The sequence below is a fragment of the Chelonia mydas genome, chromosome 5, assembly GCF_015237465.2.
Source record: "Chelonia mydas isolate rCheMyd1 chromosome 5, rCheMyd1.pri.v2, whole genome shotgun sequence".
Lineage (NCBI taxonomy): Eukaryota > Metazoa > Chordata > Testudines > Cheloniidae > Chelonia > Chelonia mydas.
This window is the reverse complement of record NC_051245.2, coordinates 23,203,859-23,217,913: the sequence shown is the minus strand read 5'-3', so window position 1 is coordinate 23,217,913 and position 14,055 is coordinate 23,203,859.

Below are 14,055 nucleotides of genomic sequence, written 5' to 3'. Positions count from 1 at the left end.
TTTCAATGGCAATGGTACAATTAATTTAAATATTTTCAAGAGATGAAACCAACATCCAGGATCCCAACCCACCTGAACTTTGGTGTGATTGAAAGTTGAATTTTGCAAACAGCCCTTATCTTCACAATGAATCAAACACAATCCCAGATCCAAACAACCAAAGTTTGGGATGGGTTCATAACTGGGATCCCAGTTTTGCAGCCCATGTTAACTATTTTCACTGCAAATGTAAAACCACTTTCACAGCAGAGCGCTGTTTCACTTAAATTCATAATAAACCAAAAGAGCACTGACCTTTGTTTATATTTGGTACGGAAATTATATCTGCATTATATCAGCAACTGGGCTACATAGTAAGTGCACTTTTTGTTTTGTGAATACCTGAGTAATACAAAACTCCATTACCCTTGAATCTTTATCATCCCATTTCTGCTTGTGAGCTGGGTTATGGTCAGTCAATGTCCTTGTCTTTCTATGAAGCTTAAAAGCATTGAACAATTCCGAAATGTTTGTCCACACTGTCTAACTGGCTCTTTGGCAGTGATGCAATAGTCTGTAAAATCTTTACCTTACTGCATTATGAAAGCACAGGATTCACATGCCACATTTTCTGTTAGGTTGTTTAGAATGAATGGTGAGTCACATTTGTACGGTGCAGTTGGCTTTTATCAGCCTCTAATTACCTTTAAAATTGATCTTTATAACTGAAACTCAGCTGGTTCTTTTAATAAGGCCATGTTAACAAACGAGGTCACATTTTCAAGTTGGCAAGAGCCAGCCTGTTGTTTTCCAGGCTGCATATTAAAAAGTAGGTAGTAGTTCCTGCTGGCGAGGATTTTTTTTTTTCCTGTGGAGCATATGGAATGCCCCATGGGGAAGAGGTTGCTGGAACATGAGAATTGGCATACTGGATCAGATCGGAGTCCAGCTCCTTGGAATCCTGTCTCTAATAGTGGCCAGCACCAGATGCTTCAAAAGAAGGTATAAGAACACTACAGTAGACAGATATTGGATAGCCTGCTCCCCACATTAGGTTTCATCCTGATCTCTAACAGTCAGAAATTAGTTATAAGCGCTGAAGCATGAGGTTTAATCTCTCTTCTTTTATTATTAAAAGATGAAATACATCCTAGAATACTCAAGTTGCTGTCTGAGTCAATATCTGTGCCACTAGCAACTATCTTTAAAAAATCATGGAAGACAGGAGAGATTCCAGAGGGCTGGAAAAGGGAATATAGTGCCAATCTATATATATATATATATATATATATATATATATATAAATAAAAAGGACAACCAGGGGAATTACATACCACAGCTTAACGTCAGTACCCGGAAAGATAATGATGCAAATAATCAATCAATTTGCAAACACCTAGAAGATAAGAAGGTGATAAATATGGATTTGTCAAGAACAAGTCAGGTCAATCCAACCTAATGGCTTTCTTTGACAGGGTAACAAGCTTTGTGGCTGGGGGAAGCAGTAAATGTGGTATATCTTTACTTTAGTAAGGCTTTTGGTAATGTCTAGCATGACCTTCTCATAAACAAACTAGAGAAATACAACCTAGATGGAGCTATTATCAGGTGGGTGCATAACTGGGTGAAAACTGTTCCCAGAAAATGCCGTAGTTATCAGTGGTTCACAGTCAAGCTGGAAGGGCATATTGAGTAGCGTCCCACAGGGATCAGTTCTGGGTCCGGTTCTGTTTAATATCTTCATCAGTGATTTAGATAATGGCAGAGAGAGTACACTTATAACATTTGTGGATGATACCAAGATGGGAGGGGTTGCAAGTGCTTTGGAGGATGGGATTAAAATTCAAAATGATCTAGACAAACTGGAGAAATGGTCTGAAATAAATAAGATGAAATTCAATAATGATAAATGACAAGTACTCCATTTAGGAAGGAGCAATCAGTTGTAAACATACAGATATGAGGAATGACTGCATAGGAAGGTGTATTGCAGAAAGGGATCTGAGGGTCATAGTGTATCACAAGCTAAATATGAGTCAACAGTGTAATACTGTTGCAAAAAAAGCAAACATTCTGGGATGTATTAGCAGAAGTGTTGTAAGGAAGATATGAGAAGTAATTCTTCCACTCTACTCCGTGCTGATTAGGCCTCAACTGAAGTATTGTGTCCAGTTCTGGGTGCCACATTTCAGTAAAGATGTGTGTAAAGGGGCTAGGCTGGGGCTCGACCCCCTCTGGGGCGGCAGGGAGCCACACTGGCTCGCTACACACTGTTGACTTTGGGGAATTTGTCCGGCCACCGGAGTCTCCCTCGGCAGCCCTTGTGGTAACTGGAATGAGCACCTTAGGCCCGGGCCCTGAGTCAGGGCAGGGCACCAAATAGTCAGTAGCTCAGGCCCTCAGGAAGGGGCTGAGCAAATGGTCCAGTGGTAACAGGCCCAGGGTCAGGGGCTGAGCAAACAGTTCAAGATTAGGCAGGCCCAGGCCCTGGATCAGTGCGGGGCAACAAACAGTTAATAGCTCAGACCCTCGGGCAGGGGCTGAGCAACACAGCGTGTGTGAAATAGCCCAGGCCTCCAAGGACCTGGAAGAGGGGGAGACTGGCACCCATGAGTTGGGAGGCGGGGGGGATGCAGGCCCTCCCACTCCACTGCATCCCAGCCCGGGGCCCTAGCAGCGGCAAATGAGCCACTGCTGGGTCAGTGGGGATCCTGACCGCAACACACTGACATGGGCTCTGGCAGAGTTACAGCCAGACTAGAGTCGGCTGTCCCCGGGCTACTTCCTAACTCCCCTCCTTCTGGTAGCTGGATCCCGGTTCTCCGGGGGGTCCAGCACCATGGGTTCCTTGGGGCAGTGGACAAGCAGCCGGTCTGGTACCTCCTCTGGGTAGCTGGCACAGGGCAGGTCCAGCAACTCCCCTGGATAGTTGGCGCAGGTCAGGTCAGGCCAGTCTTGGTGTGGACCTGGGGCTGCGGGGTTTTTCCAGTCGCGGGCTAGGCTGGCTGCACCCGGCCTCCCCAGCGGCTGGTCCTCTAGTAAGCGCTGAGGGCCCGCCTTTATACTTCCAGGTCGCGCCCTTCTACTTCCGGGTTGCTATCTGTCCCTCTGAGGGGCGGGCTCAGAGCTTCCTGGCTCCGCCCACTCTGGTGTCTGGAGGGGCTCGACCCTCTCCAAGGCGGCGGGGAGCCACACCGCCTCGCTACAATATGGACAAATTGGAGAGAGTCCAGAGAAGAGCAACAAAAATGATTAAAGATCTGGAAAACATGACCTCTGAGGAAAGATTGAAAACACTGGGTTTGTTTAGTCTGGAGAATCATAGAATCATAGAATATCAGATTTGGAAGGGACCTCAGGAGGTCATCTAGTCCAACCCCTGAGGCTGAAAACGATTAGATCTTAGGGGATGGCACTGTTAAGAAAGTTACAGGGCTTGAGGATGCAGGACAGCTCCCTGCTAGGCATTTCTTGGCCTAAGTAATATTCCACCTTTCTAGATAGTGAGTTTATCTTCTCATTCCGGGCCTCTAGCCCGTAAGCGATGATATAGTCAAAGAGAGAGAAGAACACTGCCCACCTGACTTGCCTCTGGTTCAGTACTTTGGCCTTGTGTAGATATTCAAGGTTTTTGTGGTCTGTACAGACCTGTACCCGATATTGGGCTGCTTCAGGGTAATGACACCATTCTTCGTAAGCGGCTTTGGTTGCCAGGAGTTCCTTATCCAATTTCTCAAAATTCTGTTCTGTGTGGGTGAGTTTCCGGAGTAGTAGACACATGGGTGTAATAATGATTCCGGACCATATCGCTGAGACACCACTGCTCCTATTGCCGTGTTGGACGCATCAGTTTCCACAATAAAGGCCAGCGCTGGGTCCAGGTATACCAAAATGGGGGCAGTGGCAAAGGTGAGCTTGAGTCATTCAAGCATATTTTGGGCTTTGTGGGACCAAATGAACCCTGCATTTTTGCAGAGGAGTGTGGTCATGGGCACTATTTGCCCTGAAAAACTGATATAAAACACTGATAGAAAATGGTAAAGCCTAAGAAGCATTGTAGACTGGGGGTACTATGCAGAGCAGCTAACTCTGGTTCAGGCATCGCACAGATTCAACCATAAGAGGCTATTGCACCAGGTTGCAAGTCTATAGGGCAGTTGTAGCCCCGATGTGGGGTAGGATGTCTGCACTCTTTTTCTCAAAAATGGCCATGTACTCTTGGTATTTGACAGGGAAGTAAGGGGACAATCCTGAGGGCAGCCCCATCTGACCCACCCTGAGAGCCCAGAGTACCCTTGACGTTGACATTGCCTTATAGTGGAAGGATCTACCTGGATCTGAAGAACCATTGTCAGCCTTGCACAAGCAGACATGCCAGCAGAATTTGGAAGGGAAGCTGATTTTTTGTTCCTACCAAAAGATATGGGGGTTGTGGAGAGCTAGCCGTGAAACACTGAGAATCAGGGGGAAATGCACATAACGGATTGAACCAAACGGCAGTGTCTCTCGGTGTCCTGAGATGGTGATTTCCAGGGGTTTGTCTCTTCTACCACTGGACCTGAGGACACGAAGGGCCCACCTATCCTGTCCAAAAGGTCTGGGGTAGGTTTTGGCTGTGCAGGGATTTGCAGGTCTGAACCATGTTGATATCAATAAAGTTATCAGCAGCACTGGAATCATTAAGGGCCCATAGCACAGGTATTCGAAGGCTCTCGTCCGGAATGCGTAATTGTATCATACTTGAAAGTGTGGTGAGGACCCATGTGGCTCAGGATGCATCCCAGTCAAGATCGGGGAGGTGGGCTCTACCAGGCTATAACCCCTTGGTCACACCCATGCCAGGCCCCTCTACCAGGCCTGAGATTGGTCGTTTCCCTGATCTCTCTGGGCTGGTGTTCTCAAAGGGCAGGCAGCAAAAGCGTGACCTGGCTCAGAGCAATAAAGACTTAGGTTATTACGCCAGTGTTGCTCCCTGTCCTGGGTGGTCAAATGCCAGCAAGCTAGATCGACCTGCAGGGGCTCAGGGGTCTGTGGATGACAGTGTGGGGTGTGGGTAGGACAGCTGCAACACCCCCTTTTTCTCCTCTTTTCAGTCACGCAACCCGTTGTCAATACAAATAACTAAATCAATGAAGGCATCCAAGCTTGTAGGGATCTCTATTCAGCCCAGTTCATCCTTGATCTCATTCTGGAGCCCACTGAAACTGATAAAGCAGGGCCACCTCATTCCATTCCACATCAACTGCAAGCCATCAAAACCGAACGGCGTATGATAGCCGGGCCCCGTCCCTGTCAGAGCTTCCGTACGGTGGCTTCAGCTGAGTGGGTGTCGTCAAGATTGTCGAGAACGCTTGGAGGAAAGTGCTCCAGTCTGGAAGCACCAGCCTGTTTCATTCTAATTAGGGGGAGGGTCACCAACTCCCAGTATGCATGCCCAGTTTCAGCCTGCCCCTTCCTACCCCATCTGCTAGTGCCAGCCTCCCTGCCCAATCAGTCCCAGCTTCTCTCCTTTCCTCCAGTCCCAATCTCACTAGACTTCTTGTCTCATTCTACTACTTTCCCTCTCCCTGGTCCAGCTTTTGTTCCCTCTGCATTTGATTCAGACAGCTTCCTCCTCCATACTGCCTGGTTGCCAGCAGTGGGGGATCATCCTAGTGCCTGGCCTGAAAGAGTTGGGAGCAGCCATTACAGGGAAAGCCTGGCTTTACCTCTGTAGTCCTGGAGATCCTGCTCCAAAGCTTGGGGGCACTAAAGTTGTTCAAAGAAAAGGGTGCTGGAATTTTTTAACACGGGAAAACAACATATTTTTCCCTAGTCTCACTCTTGGACATGGCTGAATCATTCTGGTTGAAAAATTTCAAAATAATTCAGCCTAAAGTAGCCACCAGGCAAGGAAAATTTCAGCCCAAATGGTTAAAATTTAGCTAAGTTATAGGCAACTGAATACTGGGTCTTATAATGAGACGTATCGGGCAACCTTAATAATAGGCAGTGCTACCAACCCACCTATAATACCTCAGATATCGAATGATCGTCACTGCAGTATCTACCGAAGTCAGGACTATAGTCTGTAGAGAAAACTAGTACCTTCTTTAACCTCCATGCGTTTGGAAATGAAAGGCAAAGACGTGGCAAAGGCACAGCAGCAGCTGAAGACATGCCTTGACTACAGAAATACAGGTGATAATTTTCTTTATGAATATTAGGCATCGGAAGGGATAGCAACATATGCAAAAATCCTTGACATGCTTTGTAATATTCCTCTAGGTGATTATTTCCACTTGGAAGAGGTGGTACTACTAAAGAGGAATGAACTTCAAATGGAAAAATAATTATATGTACACGTTTTCCTACTTTGAATCATTAAAAAAGATGCTTTGGCTCATCCCTGTTAGGATTTACAGTCTTCCTTCAGGCAGTTAATACGTCTTAGCGTTCCTGAAGCTGGTGATAAATGACTAGAAACTGAAAATGCTATAAACAAAATTTGACAATTTTAGTATCATCATAAAAATGAAAAACTATTCCTCCATGTTTTCCTAGTGACATTTGAGTAAGGTAGATAGAGTTTAACGTTCATGCAGGATACAGTATAAACTGGAAAAGGACCAAGAAATATAATTCAGACATATGGTCCTGATGGAATACTACTGCACAATAACGTTATTCTCAAAACTTCAGCAACCACAAATGATCGATAGCATATTTTCAGGATTCTCTAATAAGATATACTGGGCCAGACTTATCCCTGCCATAATTCCATTGAGTAAAAAGGGAAGGAGAGAAAAGGCCCCTCTTACCCTATCGAGGAAAGGCTAATGAGGAATCCCTAGTTCCAGGACTGGTTACTGTTGCTCCCAGCAGACAGTGAAAAGGAGCCAGGCATGCTGTAGGTATTCCCTGATGGAAATAAAGATATGGATCCAGATCCCTAGCTACAAATGCAGAGGGCACATAACAAAGGAGGGGGCGTGCACAGGTTGCTTTAAGAAACATTTGCTCTACCGTAAATTGGAGCAGTCTTCATGCTGCTTTAAGTTGTACTGGCTGCCTGGAACAGTCAGAAACAAGTGCACCAGTTAATGGCTCCTTTCCCCAGCCACATCCCCTAACTGACAGTCTGGAACTGAAGTCAAAGGGAGTTTTGTCATTTACTTCAATAGCAGCAGATCTCATAGACTTAAAGGCCAGAAGGGACCACCATGATCTAGTTGCTGGAAGCTGGCTGGCTGGTCTAGTTGCTAGAAGCTCAGTCTTAAAAAAAAGTTAGGTTTTTTTGCCCCCCACTACTCCTCTTGGAAGGCTGTTCTAGAACTTCACTTCTCTGGTGGTTAGGAACCTTCGTCTAATTTCAAGTCTAAACTTATTGATAGCCTGTTTGAATCCATTTGTTCTTGTGCCAACATTAGGCCTTAACTTAAATAACTCTTCTCCCTCCCTAGTGTTTATCCTTCTGATGTATTTATAGAATCATAGAAGATTAGGGTTGGAGGAGACCTCAGGAGGTCATCTAGTCCAACCCCCTGCTCAAAGCAGGACCAACACCAACTAAATCATCCCAGACAGGGCTTTGTCAAGCCGGGCCTTAAAAACCTTGAAGGATGGAGATTCCACCACCTCCCTAGGTAACCTATTCCAGTGCTTCACCACCCTCCTAGTGAATAAGTTTTTCCTCATATCCAACCTAAACCTCCTCAACTGCAACTTGAGACCATTGCTCCTTGTTCTGTTATCTGCCACCACAGAGAACAACCTAGTTCCATCCTCTTTGGACCTCCCCTTCAGGTAGCTGAAATCTTCTATCAAATCCCCCCTCACTCTTCTCTTCTGCAGACTAAATAAGCCCAGTTCCCTCAGTCTCTCCACATAAGTCACGTGCCCCAGACCCCTAATCATTTTCGTTGCCCTCCGCTGGACTCTCTCCAATTTGTCCTCATCCTTTCTGTAGTGGAGGGCCCAAAACTGGATACAGTACTCCAGATGAGGCCTCACCAGTGTCGAATAGAGGGGAACGATCACATCCCTTGAGCTGCTCACAATGCCCCTACTTATACATCCCAAAATGCCATTGGCCTTCTTGGCAACAAGGGCACACTGTTGACTCATATCCAGCTTCTCGTCCACTGTAATCCCCAGGTCCTTTTCTGCAGAACTGCTGCTTAGCCAGTCAGTCCCCAGCCTGTAGCAGTGCATGGGATTCTTCCGTTCTAAGTGCAGGACTTTGCACTTGTCCTTGTTGAACCTCATCAAATGTTTTTTGGCCGAATCCTCCAATTTGTCTAGGTAACTCTGGACCCTATCCCTACCCTACAGCATATCTAACTCTCCCCGCAGCTTAGTGTCATCCGTGAACTTGCTGAAGGTGCAATCTATCCCATCATCCAGATCATTAATGAAGATGTTGAACAAAACTGGCCCCAGGACCGACCCCTGGGGCACTCCGCTTGATACCAGCCGACAACTAGACATTGAGCCGTTGATCACTACCCGTTGAGCCCGACAAGCTAGCCAGCTTTTTATCCACCCTATAGTCCATTCATACGATCCATACTTCTTTAACTTGCTGGCAAGAATAATGTGGGAGACCGTGTCAAAAGCTTTGCTAAAGTCAAGATATATCATGTCCACCGCTTTCCCCATATCCACAGAGCCAGTTATGTCATCACAGAAGGCAATCAGGTTTGTCAGGCATGACTTTCCCTTGGTGAATCCATGCTGACTGTTCCTGATCACCTTCCTCTACTGCAAGTGCTTCAAAATGGATTGCTTGAGGACCAGCTCTATGATTTTTCCAGGGACTAAGGTGAGACTGACCAGTCTGTAGTTCCATGGATTCTCCTTCCCTTTTTTAAAGATAGGCACTATATTTGCCTTTTTCCAATCGTCCAGGACCTCCCCTATTGCCATGAGTTTTCAAAGATAATGGCCAATGGCTCCGCAATCACATCAGCCAATTCTCTTACCACCCTCAAATGCATTAATTCCGGCCCCATGGACTTGTGCATGTCAAGCTTTTCTAAATAGTCCTTAACCTGTTCTTTCACCACTGAGGGCTGCTCACTTCCTCCCCATACTGTGCTGCCCAGTGCAGCAGTCTGGGAGCTGACCTTGTCTGTGAAGACTGAGGCGAAAAAAGCATTGAGTACTTCAGCTTTTTCCACATTGTCTGTCACTAGGTTGCCTCCCCCATTCAGTAAGGGTCCCACACTTTCCCTAACCTTCTTCTTATTGCTAACATACCTGTAGAAACCCTTCTTGTTACCCTTCACATCCCGTGCTAGCTGCAACTCCAATTGTGCTTTGGCCTTCATGATTACACTCCTGCATGTTCGAGCAATATTTTTATAGAGAATAATCATATCTCCTCCCTGCCCAGCCTTCGTTTGGTTAGGCTAAACTAGCCAAGCTGCTTAAGTCTCCTCTCGTAAGGTAGGTCTCCAGTCCTCTGATTATCCTAGTAGCCCTTCTCTGCTCCTGTTCCAGTTTGAATTCATCTTTCTTAAACATGGGAGACCAGAACTGCACACAGATTCCAGATGAGGTCTCAACAATGACTTATATAATGGTACTAACACTTCTGTATCTCTCCTGGAAACATCTCGCCTGATGCATCCTAGGATTGCATTTTAATGGTCTCATCATTTTCATTGGCAGCTCACAGTCATCCTGTGATCAACCACTATACCCAGGTCTTTCTCCTCCTCTGTTGATTCCAACTGATATGTCCCCAGCTTATAGCAAAAATTCTTATTGTTAAGTCGATAAATGCACTACCTTGCACGTTGCACTGCTAAATTTCATCCCAATTATATTACCCCAGTCTTAGAACTCTAAGCAACTACCCAACTTTGTTTAATTTCAGGAAATCAATACATTTTCCTAACACCAGATATATTAGAAATGAGTCCTGTATCAGTTTTCTAACATGAGACCAGATGCCTTTCAATTTGGCACAGTCCTGGAAGATCTGAAGATGATTCCCTATACCATGGCATCTGCTCCAGCTATGTCTCTTGTTTTACAACACTTGTGCAAAAATATCTAATAATAATTTCTCACTGTTATTCTCTCCATGAAGGGGAACTTGTACTGTTCAGAGTAATTAGCCTTATATCCTTCCAATACTCTAGAGAGATTTGCTGGTTTATTTTTTCCTCACCTTTGCTCACTTTGTCAATATTACCTTGTATTTCTGTAGAAAAGAGTGCATCTGGGGTTTGATATACATACAGATATTTAAAGCATTATACATATTTAACTTGCTCCAGAGGAGAATGTCTGGGACAAAATATTTGCTCTTGACACTTAAGAAACTGCTAAAATAGAAGCTCTGAAAATACCAAATAGACTTGTTCAGTGGTTCTCTCAACCTTCTCCATACTGTAAAAGGATGCCCTTTTACACACCCCTGGAAGCCCTCTCCCATGTAGCTGGGACTACCCCACCCCCATTTAGCAAATAAGGGAGTAACCCCTGACACCTGTTTCTGAGCTCCCAGCTGAGAACTCATGACTTAAATGGACATAGAGGAGGAAAGTTACATAGGAGAGGAAGGGTAATCTTGAGGTTAAGGCACAGCACTGGGAGGAAGAAGATCAAAGTTCTTTCCCATGTTCTATCCCAGGCCTTTGTGTGACCACGGTCAAGCCACTTAACCTTTCTGTGCCTCTGTTTCCCCATCTGTAAAATGGAAATAATTATATTTACTTACCTTTCTAACAGGGTTGTTGTGTTGTGAGACTTAATTTGTTAATCTGTCAGGCACTCGGAGATATGCAGATAGAAATCCCCGTAGAACCACAAAGTATTATTAATTATTATTATTATACATCTACATTTTCTAATATATCCTCTTTGGCACTCACATACACCATTCACTGTTGGTGACTTTCCATCCTGTATTTCAATAACAAAAGAAAAAACATGCAAGAAGATCTTATATTAATTTGTTTCATTTAATTTTCTGGTATGAGTTTTGTCCCTCATGAGATTTTACGTTGCAGTATCTTCATTTAAAATCTTTGTTGCATTTTACTTAACATAAATATACAAAAATATGAAAAGATATACCAAGACATATAATGAACCAATAACACATCCATAAGGGACAATAATAAAATAAAATAAAAACTGTATAGGAAAACAGGGAACGAATTTAAAAATCCAAAAAGTAGGAATTTATTTGCACTGCAGACAATATTAAGTTCTTTCATCTTTTCAACCTCTAGAGGGAACTATGTTTTCAGCAAACCCTCCCCCAATAAGAATTTTCTTAATCGAGAGCAGGCTTCACAAACTGTTCTTAATGTTAGCTGGACCTTAATTTAGGAATAAAGCCTTCCAGAATCAAAAGCACAATTCACTGTAATACTTTGAGTTGGAACAGTGATTCTAATCTTGATTTGTATGCATGGTATTCTGGGAGGAAAATACTGTTTCCATAATGACCTTAATCCTAAAGGGCCAGATTCCGAAATCCTCACTCTTATTGTAGCCAACGGACATTTTGCCTGACAAAAGATTCAGGACTGTAGGAGTTGGTCCTATTAAAAAACATGTATGTAGTTGAAAGAACTAATGTCTGCTCACTGAAAAACAATTAGATTTACAGCCCTGGAAAATGTTTGCAGCCGTACTGTATTTGTACTCATGACAAGGTAGATTAAGTGACAGATGTAATTTGGATCAACAATAAATTGTTACACATAAGCTTTTGACTCCAAAAGATCCTGGTGCTCTAAGGGCCTGATCCAGAAACGTTTACTAAAAGCAGACTCCCACTAGCTTGAATGACAGTGTTCATGTGCATAAGGGTTGCATGTTGGGGCCTAAATCCAAGTCTGTATCTATGTATGAAAACTGGCCTTCAAACCTCATATTTTCCAGTCTTCTTTTTTCATCACTTTTGTCCTGTATGCTGAGTAGTACGTTATTCCCTGAGGAGTAGTCAGAATGAATAAGGATGGCAGACTTATGATTTGTTTGCTTATCTCGTCCACATTGATACAATTCATGCTATTTGAAATAAGATGGCTCTCAGACAAAATGCAGCACGCACAAATGAAAAAGACAGATACATTTTGAAAAACAAAATCGAAGAGATGTTGCCAGGTTGCAGTGTCATAAACAGACATATAGGGTCAATGGAAAACAGTGGCTGGAAAGGCAACATACAAAATGATCTTCAGCAGGGTGGATGTATATGTAAACTTTAAAATCATTCTGAAACCAAATTAATTAATCAAATAATATTACTTTAAATGCACATTTTTCAGGCAAGTTACTTGTCTTTGAATTTCTACATCTTATTTTTTGACTGATTGCCATTAGATAAATATTCCAGGAAAATATTCTGGTGAATTTTTGATTAGTTGATTAGTTTTGATTAGAAAGAAAATAGTGTTATTGGGCCTTTTAAATTCTATTACTTAGTTTAATTGCATTAAAAGCATGTGCAGTTTCCTCTTGTGTTTAATTCAGACTTCATGTGCTCTTAAAGATGAACAGCTGGATTCCACTTGGAACCGAAGTCTCCAATTTGCACTCTGTACAGTAAAGGCAGAAACAATTTGTTTATATACATTGCCCTGACAGTGACCTCAACCCTGAGTTACAGACCCCTTCTGTAAGGTGAGAAGCAGTTCACTGACCCTACCAGTTCAACCTTGGGCCTCTCATTATAAGCATAAAATGTCAAACTGTGCAGGATTACTGTGTGCGTGCAGACGTGGACCATTGACCATTATGGAACATGCAGAATCCACAGAGATTTCACAGTTGCAAATAATGAATGCAGTTAGTCCCCCTCTGCATTTTCCTTGTATCCTCCTTCATTATATCATTTTTAACTCTTTTCAATATGTAATGTTGAGTATAGTTTCTTATTCAGAAAATGATCATCCATTTTCAAGTGGCATTTCCAAAAATTCAGAAGTTATAGTTGCTTTGTTAGCAATACATATAAAAACAAGCGGTTTTTTTTTTTTACCATGGGCAATAGCTAAGTAATTTAGTCAGAGAGTGGTGCCCAGATTACTTAACAAGTGAATTTTTCACACCAAAACAGTGTTAAACACAATTCTCCGAATACAAGGTCTTTCAAATGAAATAATATAACTGAAAAATGAGTTTTGTTTTGCTTTTAATTACACACTTTATTTACTGGGGCACACAAAGTCTTCTGCAGAATTAAATTGTGCCTGTTAAGCCCAGCCTGTAATGAGGGGCAGTGCGGAGTTGCTCTGTTCTAGGGGCCACACCAAAGTGGCACAATGTCTCCCAGAGCTCCCCAGTTGCATGGGGGGATTGGGAGCATTTAATATACTACTGTACGTACCCTTAAAGGAGGCAACATGCTTCTCACATGCTGCTGATCAGGTCTGCTGGACAGTTTATGTGGGGCACTGCCAAAGTCCTACCTACTCCCTGGAAGTATCCTCTGGGCATCACTGAGTGCTAGTTATACCCCTCCCCATGGAGGCTGTGCAAACTAGAAGAGTTTCTTACCCCGCCTCCTGCCCCCAGCCACAGAACAGGCAGGGGCACAGATTCGGCTAGCTTTACCCACATTGGTAGTCCACTGCTTTCCATGAGCCTGCCTGAGGAGTAAGGTACTCCTCCACCCAGTAAGAAATCCGGGCTTATGCTTTGAGTCCATCACCCATTCAGGCTGAGTTGTACATTACACCAGGCGTTGTTCCATTCATGTCGACGGGCATGCTCCTGCACTAAGGTACCACTCAGCCGGAGTCCATGTGGCACACCTGACGCAGTGACAACCTGCCAAGGAGAATACTGCCGGACTGTCTGGGATTCTGCATGGGGGGGGAGGGGAGCTACTGTGTCCTCTCCCTTCCAGTTCCTAGGCTGATACTAGCATGCGCGCTACCTTCCACTGCTGTAGAATAGCGGCGCGGGGCTTTTACCCGGAGGGGAGCCAGGAACGCTCCCCTTTCAGCAGGGGCAGCAGCATTAAAGGGGCGCCTCACCCGCTCTTGCAATGAAAGGGCCATTTCAAGCAGGGCTGGGGGAATTCATTCATTCGGAGGGCGGCTCCCAATCCTGCAAGCAGGGCTT